The 17,004-nt window shown below is 39.6% G+C and overlaps 1 non-coding gene across 1 annotated transcript; it reads left to right on the forward strand.

The window, feature by feature from the left end:
- Positions 1 to 885: 885 nt before the first annotated feature.
- LOC141624272 (small nucleolar RNA R71) lies at positions 886 to 992 on the forward strand. The gene has a single exon (XR_012534080.1). It is a non-coding gene; the product is annotated as a small nucleolar RNA R71 (small nucleolar RNA).
- Positions 993 to 17,004: the final 16,012 nt, after the last annotated feature.

The following is a 17,004-nucleotide window of genomic DNA, read 5'->3' on the forward strand; positions in this document are numbered from 1 at the left end:
TACCTTGTACCACTTCTCAAGTGAATGGCACTAACCGTTTCATGTCTTGGGGGATTACTTTGAGGTTGTAATTGCCCCTTTTGTCTTTGTGAGCTTGAAGATGCTAGTTGAGTCAATTGTGTTTCCAACATCTTGGTGTGAGCTAGAATGTTGTTGATGGTGGTTTCCTTTGCTTGACTATCTTTTTGCATTTGGGTGAAAAACTCTTGTTGATTCTTTTGCATTTGGAGGACCGCTTTTTGAACATCAAAACCTTGGTCATTTTGGTGATTGTATGGATTTTGATTTTGGTAACCTTGGTTTTGGTTGTAAAAGGGTCTTTGATTTTGGTTTCTCATGGGAGGTGGAGTGTAAGTTGTTTGAGGATTTTGAACATTTTGGCTTTTGTATGAGAGATTTGGATGAAACTTGGTGTTTTCATTGTAATAATTGCAATAAGGGGTACCACTCTTGTATGCTTGGAAAGCATTTACTTGTTCATTTGTTCCCCTACATTCACTTTGGTCATGTCCCAAAGTTCCACAATTCTCACATATCCCACTTGGGATTGATGAGGATGCCGTCATGGCATTAACATGATGCTTTGGTGATTTTGAGGCTTCTTCAAGTTTAGACATTGCTTGTTCAAACTTCAAATTGATTGTGTCAATGTGAGCACTAAGTTGAGCACCCAATTGAGTAACGGAGTCCACTTCATGCCTTCCTCCTCTAGTAGCCTTGCGAGGTCTACTATATTGTGAGTTATGGACCGCCATTTCCTCAATCTTGTTCCATATTTGATTGTCATCAACTTCGGTGAACATTCCATTTGATCCCATGTTGAGAATGTTCCTTGAATCTTCATATAAACCGTTCCAAAATTGTTGTACCAAGAACCATTCGCTAAGTCCATGGTGTGGACATGAGCAACAAATTTCCTTAAACCGCTCCCAAGCTTCATACAAAGATTCTTCATCCCTTTGCTTAAAACCCGTAATTTGAGCTCTTAGCATGTTAGTCTTTTCTGGTGGGTAGAAATTTTTGTAGAAAGCTAGAGCCAACTTCTTCCAAGAATCTATTCTGAGGGTAGCCTTATCAAGGCCCTTCAACCATTGTTTCGCGGTGCCGATTAGAGAAAAAGGAAATAAGACCCATCGAATTTGGTCTTGAGTCACACCGGTTTGAGAAATCGCATCACAATAGTCACAAAAGGTTTCCATATGAGAATGAGGGTCTTCATTAGGCATCCCCCCAAATTGGCTCCTTTCGACTAATTGGATAAAGGCGGATTTGGCAATAAAATTTTCGGTTAGATGTTGTGGTGTGGGAGTACCATTGGGTAGGTTCTCCTCGGTGGGTACGGAATGCGATGAAAATTTAGGCATTGTAGGTTGATTTTGTTGGGTATTTTGTAATGGGTTCTCCTCACCTTCTCTTGCAAAAGGGTTGATGAACTCAATAGTTGGTTGAACAACCTCACTAATACCTCTCAAATTCCTCCTAGCAAATCTCCTATTGTTTGTCAAGGTTCTTTCAATTTCACGGTCAAAAGGTAACAAATCACCTTGTGACCTTCTAGACATGCAAAATATCAAACAACTCGAAAACAATTAGAACAAACCTTGAGGAGTTTTACTTCCCCAAGGCAAAGAAAGACACAACTAATAACAATAAAAGAAAATCTAAATCAAGTAAACACCGTCCCCGGCAACGGCGCCATTTGTGATCGGTCCGTTTCGTGTTCACAATTACATAGATGTGGTCGTTGGGTCACGTCCGAATCAAAACACAATTTATAGCTTCACAAACAACTCTACAATTAGTAAAGAGGCAAGTAAAGGTCGGATCCCAAGGACGGGAGTTGAAATGAGATTTCTATTGAAACTAGTGGTGTCTTAGGGGTGTCACAATTTGGGTTGATGTAGAAGGTCACTAAACTAAATAGCAATGGAAATAAACAAGTAAGATGAATTGAAAGGGTTGAAAACAATTGATAAAAAAGCACTAGGGTGTCATGGGGTCATAGGGGATTCATGGGAATTGATCATACAAACATGTTCTCAAATTATAAGCAAGCAATTATTGTTGTGATGGATTGAGTTGGGTTATATCTTACAATCCTAGGAAAGTTTGGGTCCCGGAGCCGAATCGATTAGATTGTACAACACCTACAAGTCGACTTAGTCTTCCCTACTCAACAACATGCATGGTCTAATGAGACTCGAGTTGGTTTATGTCTTACAAGTCTCATTGAAAAGATAGGAGATGGTAGTAAATGCAAGGATTCATAGGCTTAGCATTTCATCAAACATAACATGTGCACGAGTTGAGATCATAACAAGCAAGCAAATAAACCATGAAAGCATATTAATTTAAGCATGAATCATTCCCCATGTTGGTTTCCCCTAATCACCCATTAACCCTAGCTAAGAGACTACTCACTCATTATCATGTTGATCATGCTAGCAAGGTTGTCAATCATACCAATAAAAGGAAACATGATGAATAAATGAAAGTAATTAACAATAATTAAAGAGAGATTAAGAGAATTATACCTACTAATGATTCCAATAATAAAGCAAAGATAAAAGAAGTACTTGATGCTTGATTGAGAGGTTGTCAATCTCCCAATAATAACCCAAATAATCTTCAATTACCCAAAATAAAGGATGAACAAAAGAGAGATTAAGGAAATAAAACTTGTATTAGAACTTGATTAATTGTTGATTACAATACTAAAGAGAGATTTGATTGATATTAACTACTCTAATTATTGATAAGAAGAACATGCTCTTCTAATTAGACTAATGGGGTATTTATAGTGGAAATTAGAGAGATGCATTAGGGTTAACTAAGGGCTAAACTAGTAATTACACTTTTTAGATTGAGCAGGGAGGAGCCGGTATTTTTCGAAGGAAGGGCTTCTTTCTTTGTAACTTGGAGAAGACGATATTGCGCTGTACAGGAATCCGTGCGTTTTGGAGTCGGGACGGGTAGATTCTGATGGTGGAACACGGGCGTCTTTGGAGGAATCCGGGCGGATTGTGGTGGCTGCTAACCCGAGCGTCTTTGGAGGAAAACGCACGGATTGTGCTTGTGGAGGACGGGCGGATTGGGGACAATCCGCACGGATTGTACCTCAGCAACATTTCTTCTTCTTTTCTTCCCTTTTCTTCATAAATTCCTTGGGGATTTCCTTGGGGACTAAAGGATCCTTTCTCAACATTGCTCATCTAATATAATATGTACAAAGGCCTTCTAATCTTGTCTCTCCTAGATGCTTGGTCATTGGATTCGATCAATTTAGTCTCGTTTTGCCATGAAAATGCAAGATTTGCACTCCTTTCCTACCGAGGGATCAAAATCTCAAAGAATATGCAAAAGAAAGAACTAAAGACAATAAATGACCCAAATATGCACTAAAAAGCATGGGAACAAGGCTAATTTGGGGGCTAAATATGCGCTAATTATGGTCACATCAGGGATACAACCACAAAACCCAATCAAAGCTACAAAACATTTCAAACTACGACCATGGTTTGATTTCACCTCTCCCGGTGAATACGTAGGCAGTCCTTTCTTACACAAGAAGGATACAACCATTCCCACAATCAAAAACAATCATCCCCATACAAAAATCCCCACATACAAAACATCCCCATCAAAAAAGAGAAAAGGGAAAACCATTCCCTTTTTCCCACCAACATACAAAAATGAGCCTTTCTCCCTTTCCACAAAATACCACTTTCCCAAGTGCAATTGTTTAGGACAATTCAAATTGAATTGCCTTCAGCAAATGGATGGAAGAAACAAGCGTTCACAATTTTCGACACGAGCAATCCTCTTATTTAATTAATAATGGGAGGGATTACAATTTCAACAACAAATAAAGCTCGACAAGTCTACAACTTGTCAAAGCTAAGGTGTCAACTAACACACCTCACATAATAAAACTAGAACAAAACACACAACAACTAGCTAGTACAACATAATAAAAACTCACAACAATAATACAACATAATAATAAAGTGGGTAATGGAGGTCTTCACTCTTCCATTCTACCCTTGCCTTTTCCCTCGGGGTACATCTTCCCCTTGTTCTTCTTGCTGGCCCGCCTAGCATGGACTTCTTCCTCGGAACGGATCCTAAACGGATCTAAGACGGCGACGGCCTCCGGTCTAGCACAAGACCCCATGTTCGACCCAAAAAGAGCCAAGGCACGGCCCACCATATTCTTGGGACCTGAACTCCTCCTCTTCGGTGGTCTCATCACATCGGGGGTAGCTCCATCAACATACTCCTCAAAGAAGGCACGATTGGCCTTGCCAACCTCTCAGTACTTCAAATTGACAACCTCGTCCTTACGAAATTTTGATCTCTCTTCCAAGGACGGAGCTCGTGACCATTTGACATAAGCGGGAGTCACCCATGTCGTGGCAACGAGGTTTGGTACCTCCCAAAGCGGCCGAGTGGCCCACCACCTTTCAAAGAACTCCACAAGCTCGGAGTTCCGGAAAACATTCTCTTGGACAAGAGTATCTTGAGCGGGCACCTTTTGTTGACGCCCTATTTGCCTCATGAGCCTTTCGGGATATATGAAGGAAACAACCTTCAAACCCACCATCATCAAAGAACGAGGACTAGCACCCGAAGCGGGCAACCCCGTGAAGGACCTCAAGTGCTACCACGGCACCACCCAACGGATATGAGGACCACCCTCCCCCGCCAATCTTCCGGCCCAATAGGCCTCGGTGGAAGCAAAACTATCCGGGTACAACTTCTTCCTCATAGTGAGGTGACGGAAGGAGTAAGAAGAAGGATTAACCGGAGGCTCTACATACCGTAGCCTCTCCAATAACCACACTTGGAGGATCCTTGGGGATCCGAAAGAGGGATCTTCTCCACAAGAGCCGTCCTTGTCTAAAGCTTGGATAATCTCCCCAAGCACCAACCATGATGGATCTCTACCATGCTCCATTTGCTCAATCACATGGATAAGGGTCATGCTACCATGGCATCTCGTCCCCTCCTTCTTCAAGACATCAACAAAGAGCACTACTACAAATACAGGCAACCACAACGGCCCTTTAACAACGCTTATTCACGAAAATCATCAAAACACGTTGTAGAATTTATTCCGCGAATTTTACCAAACTTAATTACAACGGTTATGTGTTGTTAGCCGTTGTTATTTGTTTTAACAACGGGTCATACTTAAACAACCGTTGTTAATGAAAAAACTAATAACAACGGTTAAATTTTAACCGTTGTTAATGGTTTGGCGCCACATCAGTGAAAAGTAATCACAACGGTTATATTAGAACCCGTTTTTAATACTTTTTAACAACGGTTGTAATCTCAATAACCGTTGTTATTAATATTATGAAAATCTTAAGAACAACATATTGCTTTATTCTGCTATACGCTACAAACACAAACACAAGCTAATACTGCTACTATATCATCCTCCATTCCTCCCTGATCGTCTCTCTGTCTTCATCTCCGTCACTTTTGTCACGTCTTCTCTCCTCATCGCGTGTTTATCAATCAGGTATATATATGTTTCTTAGCAACGCTTATTATAACTAGATATAGGATTTTTTGGGTTATTATCTAATTTGTTGATAATTTAGCTTAATTGCGTTCCTGAATTTCGTTTATTTGTTTGCCTATTATTGTATTTTCTGAATTAGTTGCCTATTATTACGAATGTAGAATAATGACTCGAACTTGGATGATTGATGCAAATATGAGTGACCGCACCTACAAGGATGGTTTAGCTGAATTTTATGAATTCGTTTCGAACAATTTGAATGGTTCTTCTAGTATTGCATGTCCTTGTGAAAGATGTGGTAATATTAGCTATATGGCTTTTATGGACGTTAAAATACACCTAGAAAAGTGGAGATTTAGTCGATCCTATACACTTTGGATTTTTCATGGGGAATCATTAGAGGAAGAGAATAACTCTGAAGAAGATGATGTTGAGGTACACGAAAGGCTAACTGATGATCCTGAGTTTGCCGAGTTTTTGAGTTGGAAGAGTTGGAAGTAGAGAAGTTGAATGTTGGGTCTATAGATAATGAAGAGAATGATGATGAGTCCATTGCTTTTGAAGATGTAGGTGATGACACTAGTAATTGGGATGACCTTAACAACATGTATGAGAAGTTGTGTGAGTCCGAAGCACCTCTGTATCCTGGTTGTAAGTACACAAAAATGTCGGTTGTGGTGAAGTTGTATAATATCAAGGGGGCAAATGGGGTGAGTGACACGTGTTTCACTAGTTTTTAGCCTTGATAAAGGAGTTGCTTCCTGATGGTAATGTTCTACCTGTTAAGACATATGAGGCGAAAAAACTAATAAGAGGAGTGGGTATGAAATATGAGAAAATACATGCATGTCCAAATGATTGCATATTGTATCGGAAATTATATCAAAACTTAACCAATTGCCCTAAATGTTTGGAGTGGCGTTATAAGGATAAGGAAGGGATCCGGCTAAGGTGTTGTGGTATTTTCCATTGATACCAAGAGTCATAAGGATTTATGCGAATCCCGATGATGCAAAAATGTTAACTTGGCATGAAACGGGAAGAATAAATGATGGAAAGCTAAGACACCCGGCAGATGGTAAGCAATGGAAATCGTTCGACGCTAAGTATCCCGAGTTCGGCAATGAACCTAGAAACTTACGTCTAGCGCTGTCCGCTGATGGAATGAACCCACACGGAAACATGAGTAGCCAACATAGTACTTGGCCAGTAGTGTTGGCTATTTATAACTTACCTCCATATGTGTGCATGAAAAGAAAGTATTTGATGTTGTCGTTGTTAATTTCCGGCCCTAAACAACCTGGAAATGATATAGATGTATATTTGGAACCTCTTCTAGATGATTTGCGATTGTTGTGGGATAGTGGGATAGAAGTATTTGATGCATATAAGAACGAAACTTTCAATTTGAGAGCGATGTTATTGTGTACAATAACGACTATCCGACTTATGGCGACCTTTCGGGCACACAGTTCATGGGAAAGAGGCTTGTCCATTGTGTGGGGAGGATATCGAGTCCGAATACTTGAAGTCTTCTCGTAAGTATGTGTATATGGGAAATAGGAGGTTCTTGTATCATGACCATTGTTATCGCAAGATGCGGAAAGCATTCAATGGAAGACAAGAACTTCGTCAACCTCCTAGAATTTTGAGTGGGCATGAAGTTTATCGGAAAGTAAAGCATATTGAGATAGATTATGGGAAGAAGAGCGGCTCTAAATTGTCTACTCGTGGGTATAAGAAAAGATCCATATTTTTTGATAAACTTCCATATTGGCTGACCTGGAGGTCGGGCATTGCCTCGATTTCATGCACATTGAGAAAAATGTCTGTGATAATATTATCAATACCCTTCGAATGTTCTGGTAAAACAAAGGATAACGCCGCAGCTAGGGAAGATATGAAAATGATGGGTATTAGGCTAGAGTTGGCACCACGGAAGAGAGGTAATCGTACATTTTTACCGCCTTGACTTTTACCCTTTCACGGAATGAGAGAAAAGAGTTCGTGCATGCTTGAATGGAATTAAAGTGCCACATGGTTATTCGTCGAACATCAAAAGCCTAGTGTCGATGCAAGACCTAAAACTCACCGGGTTAAAGTCACATGATTGTCACACTTTGATGCAACAATTACTACTGGTGGCTATTCGTTCCATTTTACCTGAAAAGGTAAGATATGTTATAACTAGATTCTGTCTCTTCTTCCAGTCCATATGCGAGAAAGTCATCGATCCCGATGACGCGGATTCATTGCGGGACCTCGTTGTAACCTCTCTTTGTCGAGTTGGAAATGTATTTTCCACCCTCTTTCTTCACTATCATGATTCATCTGACCATTCACTTGGTTAGGGAGATTTTGTACCTTGGGCCGTGTACTTGAGATACCAGTATCCTTTCGAAAGATTGATGAAAGTCTACAAGGACTATACATCTAATCGGTATCGTCCAGGAAGGTTGTATTCTTGAACGCGCTATTTTAGACGAAGCTCTTTCATATTGTTACGCTCATCTCTCCCCGAAGGAGTTGATTGGCGTTCTAAGAATCTTCATAGTGATTTGGATGACCGGAAAAGGTATTAGGGGCCGGGTTGAAAAAATTGTGACACGTGAAATGTTGCATTTAGCACATGCGTATGTGCTAAACAACGAAGATGAGGTGCAACCTTATATTCAACAACACAAAGATGAGCTCAAATACGATCACCAAAACAAGACCGAGAAGTGGATTGCGAACGAGCATACGAAGACGTTTCAAGAGTGGTTTAGGAATATTGTCTTACGATTATCGATCAAGCCTGGTGATGACATCTCTCCTAGGTTACTACGTCTTGGTTTAGGTCCAAATGCGAGGGTCACCTTTTACAATGATTTTGCCATTAATGGATATACTTTTTACACCATGAGCAAGATGAGGTGAGCACAATGCAAAATAGTGGTGTGAGTTATGAATTTGAGGCAATGCACTTTGCTACTTCAAAAGATAAAAAGCCTATTTGGGGAAAATGCCTTTATTATGGTGTTATTCAAGAAATATTGGTACTAGATTACATTGATTTCACAATGCCTTTGTTTCTATGTAACTGGGTTGATAACAACATCCATTGTGTCCGAAAGGATAAGATGGGATTTACGTTGGTCAATCTGGGTAAGGTTGGCAATAATAAGGATGATCCTTTCATAATGGCATCCCAAGCTAAACAAGTGTTCTATGTCACCGATCCTATGGATAAGAAGTGGTCATTGTCTTGTCTATAAGGAAAAGAAGGAGTAGTCCATCCGATAATGATGATGATGATCGGAAGTCGTTTTTGAGGGAATGGATCGTCTACCATGTATCTTATTTCGACGATGTTGACACGATCATGAGGACACCGAAAGCATCTATATGCGTGATGACCATGGTGAAGGTATTTGGGTTAACGAAGAAACTATGACATCCAAGAAACGCGTCCCGATCCCGAGATAGTTCATCGGGACACATACGAGTATATGCATGCATCTTTGGTGTAAGTTGTCTTATTTTCTTGATCTTATTATTAGATGTGGATCTTTGGTGTTGAAATTTTGAATAATGTATTGTTCTGAGGTTTGATTTGTAAAGGAATTACGATAATTTTTTAAAAAAAAAAGAGGTTCAACAATAACAACGACTATATTTAAATTACCCGTTGTTAATACTTTCAACAACGGGTGTAGTACCTCTACCCGTTGTCAATTATTTTTTTGACGTATTTCATTTTGGCGCAAATTTGGTGAAAATATATTACAACGGGTATATGTTACCCGTTGTAATAAACTTTTGACAACGGTTGACTTTTATTGACCCGTTGTTATTAACATATAACAACGGTTCTTCTTTGAGCACCCGTTGTTAATAGTCTTAATAAAAAACTAATATAGAAACCCATCCAGCATGCCATATACAAACTAACACACACAACATTATTACTCCAACCGTTGGTATCCTGTGTTAATCCTTCTCTCTTCCTCGCTTTTTACATTCTCGTCGCTGATTCCGAAACCCAGATTCCGTTGCCTTCCCTTATCATCCTGCTCGTTCTCTTTATCATCATCATCAACAGGTATGTTCACTTTAATTTTGTGTTTCGTCATTAGGGTTTTAAGACGATCATCTTGTTTCTTTTTTCATGCATTTGTTTGTTTTTCGTCTTCTTTGTTATCTTTATCATCCCGCATCATCTACTTTACTCCTCTTATCAGGGTTTAGGATTTTAGAAGCTCAATCTGTTGTTTTAAATTTTCATTCCTATTAGGGTTTAGGGTTTTAGATAATACTGTGCATGTACGTTGTTAAGTTGTTCATATCCAGCTATATCATTCATATTTGGTTTTTAGGATTATCATGGGTGAAAAACGTAAAAGAAGTCAAAAGAATAATGAGCCTGGTGATAATAAGCCTGGTGAGAGGGGTGCTACGAAGTGCAAGAAAGTCCTTGCTGACTATAGCCGCAAAAGCAGTAGTTCGAAATAACATGGAGTGAGAAGGGTTTCCCTATTTGGTCCAAATGCGGGTCTTTTCTCCGGTTGGATTGGTGCTTGCACAAGACAGTTTGTGCCTATCTATTTAGAGGATGTTAAAAGTTTGAATCCAAAATTGGCGGAGTTATACTTGGCTCGTATAAAGGAAGGCTTTATTATACCCGATGAAAGTCATGATGAGTATTTAATGCATAAGGCGGTGATGTCCACAGCGGTGGAAGTGTGGCGTTGCTAGGGATTGGTTGTATGTGGACAAGGCAACGGGGAGATGCGTAAGAGCCCACCGGAAAACAAGTGTCCCACCATCAAGCAGGAAGAATGGGATCTTTTCAAAAAGATGAGAACTGCGAGAAGTTTCGGGTTAAATATCCTCTCCTTTTAACGATTTACCTATCATTTTTTAATTAATGAGTCCTTTATATAATCTTTTTATTATCTCATCTACTTGCGCTTTTATATAATTATTTGAAGGCCGTTAGCAGAAGAAATCGTGCTAACATTTCATGCAAGAAGGGGAAATTCTATGGTTCTCGAGGCGATTCTGAGAAAGATAGAAGAGGACCTCGTAAGTAGCATGCATTATTGCCCTGTTAGACTTTATTTTTTTAATCACACTTGGACTTGCATTGATACACATTTACGTGTATAAATGTTACCATGTTAATGTGTAGGTGGCAAAGGGAGTGAAAGAGGTGGATCGGCATGTAACTTATAAAGAAGGGCACACGCCTAAAGGATCCGGTCGCCGACAAATATGATCGGGAAGTTTTGGCCAACATAGTAAGCATTATTTTATTCAGACGAGTTCATTACTAACTTTATTATTTTAGTCACAAATATAATTTGAAGTTTATTTAATATATTATAGGATAAAGTAGTGAAAGAGGTAGAAGAAGGGAAATTCACTCCCAGTGGTCGTAATGACGTTCTTGCTAGAGCGATCGGCCGACCCGAACATCCAGTCGTTTGGGCGTCCGTTACGGGTTGGAGTAACGAAATATTATGGGAAAAGCGCCGAGATAAAGAAGAAAAGGAAGACTAAGTCGAGAACGCCGACATGGTAACATTTATTCTATTATTTTCATTTAAGTTCAATTCACATGTTATTGTTGGGATAAAAATTGCGGACACATTACATTCTTGGCAAAGCGACTTGATTAATGGCATCCGTACTACTAAAGTGAATCTGGAGGTAAGCTTTCCGAAGAAGAAGTGAAGATGATGGAGGATGTCATTTCTAAAGGGGGTAATAATAAGGTACAACAGATTGGTGAAGAGGCCGCTACTACCTTGGCAATACATGAGAAGGAAGTATCGGTCAACGAGATTCGAGAAAGATCGGTACCTAATAATGCTTCGAAGTTGTAACAACTAAAGCCGATCGGTACCTAATATACTTCCTTATTTTTCTTTTGTTTTTTTTTTTTTTGGGTAAGATCAGGGGGTGTGTTCACGCCAACTTCCGACATGGTGCCATTGAATTGGTTAATTTTATTAGGTAAATAATGGGTCTGAAAAGGAGATGCAACTTGAGAAGACGGCTGATGGAAAACAGCATACATCCCCTTCAAGTCAGTTCCCTGTTTTCAGTAAGGTATGCATGAAGTGTTTAATTAGTTAAATTTATATGAATGCTGAAGTTTGTGCAAAAATCGGCCTGAGACAGAAAGCGTTTTTGCAAAATCTTTTGAATGCTGAAGCGTTTTTGCAAAGATATATATAATAATGTATATGTATGTGTATATTCTTCAGGCCGTAAACAATAGGCCGGTTATTCTTGCTGACCCTAATAGAATCGAAAAGCCACATGTGCGTGTTGGCCGGGGTCTCGTAGAAAACAAACTGCAGTAGCGAAAGCGTAGTTCATGGCGAAAAACTTTTGCGAATCATAGAATAGTAGAGATAACTACAGTCAATCCAGGCTATGAAAAATTTCCACCGCACTGTCCGATTCGTGGACGACATTACCATTCTGGGAGATGCGCTTGGAAGTTTCATCCAATGGCACGATACTCACATCTACTTGGCGAAGATATCTCCGCCGCCTCGCCCGAGCAAACGTGAAAGCGATTGGGGTTAGAAGAAATACCTTTATATATATATATATATGTGTTACATTTTTAATTGTTGAATGTTTTTATATGTTAAATTTATATGTTATTTTTTTTTTGTAGGGAACAAAAAAGGCGGCTTTGGCGGATAAGCCTAAGTCCACAGACATGCCAACAACCTCGACTTCACAACAACTTGATGAGGTATGTATTTAATTAACTTCTCCATTTTTTTAAAAATTAACCTCGCCCCTTTATTTATATTTTGTCTGTATTTATAAAAAGCATGGTAATTTTGTGTAGGGGACAAAAAAGACTGATAAGCCTAAGTCCCCAGTCTTACCTGCTACTACTACCTCATCATTGAAAGAGCAGGTTGACGAGGTATTTAATTAAGTACGCTTTTATTTTTATTACTCCAACTAGGATATGTTACCTTTGGATTTTTTATTATTTTAATTATCTATACTACATGTGTAGGGTTTGGTAGTAGCACCACATCAAAGACTCATTATTTCCGGCCGTGAAAGTTAGGAGTATAAACTCCACAAAATATAAAGGGAAGGATTACATGCAAAAAGTAAGAACGGGGACGATGATGAGACTGTATGAGGAGGCTGGCCATCGCATAGCCTCCGAGCAACTGATAATTATTCCGCTCGAGGAGGATATTCTAGGGCCGAGCGCCATGCATCCATATCATGGGATCTCGCTAGCCGTATATAAATTTGGACTAGACCAGATTGATGTCCAACACATATTTGTTTGGATGAAGTAAGTTTCTTAATAAATAATTTCATAGTCTAATATTCGACTACTAGGTAGATAGTGTTTTAAATACCGGAATTAATACCGTAATAATGTAGGATATTGCAAACCGCAGTGATCCCCGAGAAGAATATTCCATCCGATCAATACGGATTCATGTGCCCCTTTGTTTTATCTTTATTTATTCCGGATTTCACGTTCGAACAACGGGTAGATTATATTGCTCAAAGAATTGGCGACAACCAAGAAGCGATTTTTGGCATTTATAATGAAAAAGGGTAATAAACAAATTAATATTACGTTTCCCCCTACAATTGCATTTTCATAACTAATATATGTACTTGTTAATAATGATGATGTCTCTTGATGTAGGACTCATTGGGTGCTAGCAGCCATCATGCCGACAAAGAAAAAAGTTTTCTGGTTGGACTCTTTACATCATCAACCAAGCGAGACTTTTAAGCACTTGATTAAAATGTAAGTTTATAATACTGATTTATTTATAATAACATTTTCAATTTTTATTTATAGAAAAAAGCTCGTTCATATTTTTGCCCCTAAAAAAATTAGTTTCTGCCTCCTTTTTTATTTTTTAAAAAAGGGCCTTTAAGAAGAAAAGAGCAAACGAGGAGGATCAACCCACGAACGATTCGATGTTGGCCCCGATTTTTTTACGATAACGGGGTACGTGCTCAAATACAATAACATTAAGTGCAAAATCTGTGTTTAATACTAATACAATACCTAAAGTTCAAGATTCTGATGTGAGCCTTCTCGTCTTTTTTTTTTATGTAATAATAGGCCCTCGCCCCGGATAGCATACAATGTGGATACTACGCTTGTCGGTTCATGTTGGAGATTATTAGGCGAAGATATCTCGTTATTCCAGAAAGGGTTAGTAATAATTTAAACATGTGTTTATTACTTTTTTTTAAATTAGAGCTAATGTTGTCTTGCAATTGCTGCTATATATACCATGATGTTGCTAATGTTGTCTTGCTTGCTGCTATATATACCATAATGTATTCTCTTTGTTTTTTCCGCAGTATGTAATCAACCAGTCACAACAGATTGAGCAATACTCAAGTATAGATATAGACGAGGTAAGAGACATGTGGGGCAACTACGTCTTAGAATATATATAGATAGAAATGCATGATACTATACTCACAGTTTAGATCAGCTTATTAGTAATTTTTTTGTTGAAGTTAGGGAATGATTAATTAGTTCATGTAAATTCAACTCCTTGTAATTATGTATATATATATATATATGATGCTGCTGTTGTATGTGGTTGAATTGAATCTATTGAGTTCTGATGAACCCAGCTATGATTTATGCTGGTGCTGGTATATGGTGCTGCTGATATATGCAGGTTTTTGAATGGCATGAAACAAATTTAATTTTTCAGAACATTAGGTGTACGTAATAAAAACGGTTACTAAAAAAACCGTTGTGAATACCTTTCACAACGGTTAATAAAACTAACACCGTTGTGAATGACATTTACAAATACCCGCGCATAATATTCAACAACAGGTTTTAATCAAAGAACCGTTGTTAAAAGTATTCACAATTTTGGAGGTAAAATTACAACAACGGGTATTAAACAAAGAACCGTTGTTACTAACAATTTCAACAACGGGTATGTAACATAAACCCGTTGTCAAAAGACTTCATAATTTTGGAGGGAAAGTTACAACAACGGTTATACATACGACAACCGTTGTTATATTATTCCCTCCAAAATTTTGAAACACTTTCCACAACGGAGAACACCCAACAACAACGGCTTTTAACCGTGGTGAATACTTTAGACAACGGTTTCACTAAATAAGCAAACCGTTGTAAATACCTTCTACAACGGCCGCATTAACAACGTCCGCTTTTTTATTTTACAACGGTTTTTACCCGTTGTTATAGGTTGTATCTGTAGTAGTGGAGGTACACATGGACAAGGCAAAATGCAAGAGCCCTTCTCCTAGCCACCTCCGAGACATTAACATCTAATCGGGTTGAAAAGATGTTGATAAGAGCCAACATATCCACACCATGTGGAGCAAGAAGAAAGTTGATTTGGCTTGTTGATAAGCCCAACATGGAACGGAATTTCTCCTTGTAGCACAACCGAGTCAGAGGAAGCACCGGACCACAACCCGGCCACCCACCAATGGATCCAACTTCTTCGGCAAGAGGACAAAGCTCGCCTTTCGGGAAAACGAAAATATGATGTTTCGAATCCCAAAACCGAGAACATGCTTCAAGAAATGAAGGTTGCACCTTGACTTGACGAAGCACCAACAATTGGCCAACTCCCATGCAAACGAGTTGATGCTTTTCGGGAAGCGACAAATCCCGGCACCATTGTCGTAATGCGTTCTCAAAAGCATCCATGAAATATTTTTGTGGAAGAAGAAGAGGTTTTGTAGAGATGTTTTTGTGTTTCGGATGATGAAACAATGAATCGCAAACGTCCCTATTTATACAAAATGATCAGCGCATTTTTCAGAAAAAGGGGAGAGCTGGCTTCCATCGCCAGGCCGCTCGCGCCTCTTTAAGGCTTCTCCAGGATTCCCGCTGTTGACTTGTCTCTTTCAACATGTGCTTTCTCCTGACACCTTAAACCTCCCGCCAGGAACCTCGCGCCTCTTCGGGATAATCTGGGACATTTTGTGTTTCCTCACACTCACATTTCCTTGTTTTCGCGTTTTACGAAATCCGACAAGGTTTCCATGACGCAGCTTTAAACATACAGATTTTTTTCTTTCTTTTTTTAAGGGGGGGAAGGGCTAGTCGCCCCGATCCGCGATGGATCGTTTCCATGTCAGTCGAAATTCCGAAAATTTTTCGCTTTTTCGCAATTTTCCATCAAAAATCAAAACCAAAGATTGATAACCCGATATCCATTTTCCTCAAAAATTCAAGCACTCACAAATTCGAGTCTTGACCTCAAAAAATCAAATATACTCGCAAAAATCCTTTTCTAAAATTCTTTCCTGACGGTTTGAGTTTGAATTTTTCGAGTCAATTTCAATGACTTTGACGCAATTTAATTCACGACACGAGTTAATTGCTCAAATTTTCAAATTTTTTCCTTTTGAATTCCGAACGTGACGACTTGTCACGGAATTTTCAAAAGTCATTTCAAAATTTCAAATTTTAACGTCAAGTCGTCTTGGTTAATTTTTGTTTTTTCCAATCAAATGCTTTTACGTGTTTGCGTTTATGCGTATGTGCTATTTGTTGCCTGTTTTCTACACTAACGATGCAGGAACTGGTGCAAACATCAAAAGGAGAATCAAACAGCCGACAGCGCTCCTCCGAAACACAACACAAAAAAAGCCAAAAATCACAAAATAAACCAGAGTCCAAAAACACATATATACAAACCGCCTCACCCAAAATGTAAATATATACAGACAACAGTCCAAGACACGGACAAACTACATCAACTAATCGACGTCTCCCGTTGGACCAGTCATGGTCTCACTAGGGGTCGCCGCCAACGCAGACACCACAACCTGCTCAGGCTCCCTCTCTGGAGAACTCTCCAGCGTCTTTTCCTCCATCACGACGCGAACCTCCTCCGCCGCAGCCAACTGAGCCCTGAGGGAGGCAATCTCTGCGTCTCGACTCCACAACTCGTCATCACGACGCCTCAACTCCTGGTCCTGACGAGTGATTCCCAGCCCCTGGGCCTCGATCATCGACCTAGCTGCCTCCAACTCGGCACGGATCCGAGCAAGCTCCGCCGGATCCGCAGTGCTCTGCAAAACACAATAACAGATCCTCAAGATCTAAAAACATGGAATACAACACCAAATACACAAAAACAGCACACAAAACGTACCTGAGAAAGCCGAGCCTCCCACGTAGCCAGGTCACCAGCAAGCGCCCTCCAACGGTTAGCCATCCGCCACAAGTTCTGGTGACTAACAGTCGTCACCTACAAAACAAAAATGTCCTTCAATACAATGTAAGGCAAAGTATAATCGGAGAAAGTGTTTAAGTCAGGAACTCACCCTCAGAACAATCAACCTCCACTCCATGCCGCCATCGGTCACCTCGACCGTCGCGGGCTCTGGTAAGCGTAACTGAAGCTCCTCGCCACCCGGCCCCTGAAAAGTGGTCTCCGTCGGGAAAGCTGGGG

The sequence above is a fragment of the Silene latifolia genome, chromosome X (assembly GCF_048544455.1).
Source record: "Silene latifolia isolate original U9 population chromosome X, ASM4854445v1, whole genome shotgun sequence".
NCBI lineage: Eukaryota > Viridiplantae > Streptophyta > Magnoliopsida > Caryophyllales > Caryophyllaceae > Silene > Silene latifolia.